Genomic DNA, 3,117 nt, shown 5'->3' with positions numbered 1-3,117 from the left:
AGAATGAAAGCTATTTCTTATACAATTGAGTATGCTCCTCTTACTTCCCTTTGGAGAAAAATGCCGTAGAATATATATCAAACAATGGAACCTCATGTATCATGAGTCTTTGACAGCATGAACTCGGGTATGTACTGCTTACAAATGTTACAATGATCACAATGACTCTTATCCATAAGTCAAGAAATATGGATGCTCCTGCTCTCTGCATATGCAACTATTATATGACTTGAGTTGAGAGAGAAAAAATGAGTTAATTCTCTAGAAAAGTAACTTGTAAACAAATTATATCTTTGCACCCCCTGAAGTTGCAACACAAATATCTTTGAAACAATTTCCTATCAAGTGCTGAAGTAAATCACAAACTGAAACAAATGAAATCAAAGGGCATTGCTTGAACATGATATGAGTGCATGTGAAGAAATGATTAAAGTAAATTTGTTACAGTATAGAAAAAGAGTCCAACTTAGTCCCATAAGAATGATAACATGCCTAGTTTGTAGAAGAATGATGCTAGTTCAATAGTTGAAAGATTGTTTAGTGCTATATTGAAGTCGGCTTGCTCTATGCTTCAAAGCAATGTAATTTTCTTTCTTTAACTCCTGAATTTGAAGATCTGCAAGACATCTAAGTTTGCAAAGTGGAGGAAAAGTTTTAAAAGAATTGAATTGAGAGAAAAAAGTTCACCTCAAGTAAGTTCGGCAAACAAGTTGTGGTAAAATCATTTGGGCATTTTCCATTAGTTTCTAGTAAAGGCACTTCATGTCTTCTAAGGCTGCATTATCAATGAGGTGGTACTGTGACTGTCCAAAGGATCCATATGAGACATCCAACTGATTTCCTAGCTTGTCAAACATTTTTTTTTATCATAATTTTGCTAAAGGGCCTACTAATATAAGGTTAGGATTGTTGTGATGGATTCAGTCCATTTAAGAACATGAATGTAACCTACAGCACATGGCTAGTTATTGTTGATGTTTTGTATTATTCTATTATTTATTTATTTATTATTTTTCTCAAGGCCATCTTGATCTCTGGTGAAATGGCAATGCATTTTTATTCACTGAACATAATAAATAAGGATTTGATCCTTCTATATTTTACACTTTGTGTTCTTCAGTCTCAATGTTAAAACAAATATGTTACTTATCCAGTAATGTTATGCCATCATTTCAGTTTGTGTGCAACACATTTAGTGTTGTTCCCTGTGATAATCTGGATAAGTTTTCTTATCTATTTTTCTTTATCCGCTGAAGACTTTTGAATGGAGCTTCCAACATTGATGAACATTTCTACTCAACTCCCTTTGGGAAAAACCTACCTGTAAGATTTATGACAAAATTATTTTGTTTCCATCTCAATGCAAAAGGACATTCTCAAAACCAGATGCTTTTGTTGCTTGAACCAGGTACTTCTAGGTTTGTTGAGTGTATGGAATGCTACATTTCTTGGATATCCCACGAGAGTAAGGAATCCGTAGCTTTGTCACACATCAATATGTCCAACAGTATTATTTGTGATATATTATAGTACAGATAGTAACAAAACTTTCATTACTCTATTCAGGCCATATTGCCTTATTCTCAGGCACTCGAGAAGTTTGCTCCACATATTCAACAGGTATTGGATGTGTTTCCACTTTGAATAGACCTGTGTTGACTTATCAGGAAAAAAATTATTCTATAAAGCCATAGAAAATCATTAGACAACAAATTTATCAAATTAAAATAAAGATAAACTCCAAAGGCTAGAAAACCTCAAAGGATCTTCATTTATAATAAGGACAAGATGATGCTTATCCATTGCTTGGATAGAATCTAATTTATATCTATCTGATTTAATTAATAAAAAAATTAAAAATATATATATTCCATTTTTTCTTCATTTAAAAAAACTAAAATTAAATTCATAAAAAAAATAAAGAAATTTTTTGGATTTTAAACACTTAAAATTCTTCACAAAACTTTAAAATTCTAAAAGGTAAAAAAAACAAAAGCAAATATTATTGCTCAGGGTTGATATCATACGGTTAGTGAGGTGCTTTTAAAAGCTTCAACTAAAACCTATTGCAAAATTTTCATTAGAAGATGGGGAATGATCCAAGTCTTGAACTGTCACCTTTGAACCCTACTTGTACTAGAATACAATATTGGAAATGCGACACTGTGGTGTGCGTTAATGGTCATGTTGCGATATCTTGATTTTCATGAGGACCTTAGAAGGGTTTAACCCCTAGCCATTGTTGTATACGAATATCCGCATATAGGAGAGCTTCTGTTGCATACAAATTTCCCTATAGGAGAGCTTCTACCAGGGATGTGTATAGAGATATCTTATAAAAATTACTACTTCATGTCTCTTTTAGAGGTTTAGAAAACTCTCCTATCCTCTACCTAGAAGCAGAAGTCATCACCATAGCAGTGAGAGTATGCGTGTTCTCATCATATAAAACTCCATATGATTTTTTTTACTCCTCTGAACAATGAATTATCTTGTTATTTTCTCATTGAGCCTCATTTAGAGGATTGCTTGGACGAATCCCCATTCCCCATGATGGTTTTAGGATCGTAGTACTGTCTTTTAATAACATAACTATATACACTTTTAGAATCTTCTTTTTTCACGCTTGCACATGCAATATATATATGTGTGTGTGTGTGCGCGCGCCCACGCGCTGCCACTGTAATAGCTTATATAAAATTCAAGCATGTGCAGAATTATGGAAACATGATAAATAATTTTCATATGCTTAATGTGTAACATGACAAATGGTATACAAAGCCTATACACAAATATGGAAACCTGATAAATAATTATCCTATGCTCAATGTATAACATGAATGATCATGTCACATCCTAATAAAAATATTATTGTAGGAAGTTACTAAGCTGACTTATAGCAACTTGACAATGATATAATTAATTATTGATGATTTGAATTTATGCTCCTTAGGGTCAAGTAAAACATTAACATTTAGTTACAGACATTCAGCATGTACTAGGTAAAAAAAACAGATGAATCACAGCATATATGTAAATGATTACTGCATGTAATTATTTTAATCTCATAATAATATCTTCATAATTTCATAGTTCACTAAGATTGAGCGTGAGTCA

The 3,117-nt window shown here is 32.3% G+C and overlaps 1 long non-coding RNA gene across 1 annotated transcript; it reads left to right on the top strand.

The window, feature by feature from the left end:
• Nucleotides 1–387: 387 nt before the first annotated feature.
• Nucleotides 388–1,459, top strand: LOC141817583 (uncharacterized). Its single transcript, XR_012600842.1, has 3 exons — nt 388–692; nt 1,257–1,323; nt 1,409–1,459. It is a non-coding gene; the product is annotated as an uncharacterized LOC141817583 (long non-coding RNA).
• Nucleotides 1,460–3,117: the final 1,658 nt, after the last annotated feature.

The sequence above is a fragment of the Curcuma longa genome, unplaced genomic scaffold (assembly GCF_044706935.1).
Source record: "Curcuma longa cultivar G26 ecotype Majalengka, Jawa Barat unplaced genomic scaffold, ITB_CL_G26_1.1 contig_21069, whole genome shotgun sequence".
Lineage (NCBI taxonomy): Eukaryota > Viridiplantae > Streptophyta > Magnoliopsida > Zingiberales > Zingiberaceae > Curcuma > Curcuma longa.
This window is presented reverse-complemented; position numbering and strand designations above follow the sequence as displayed.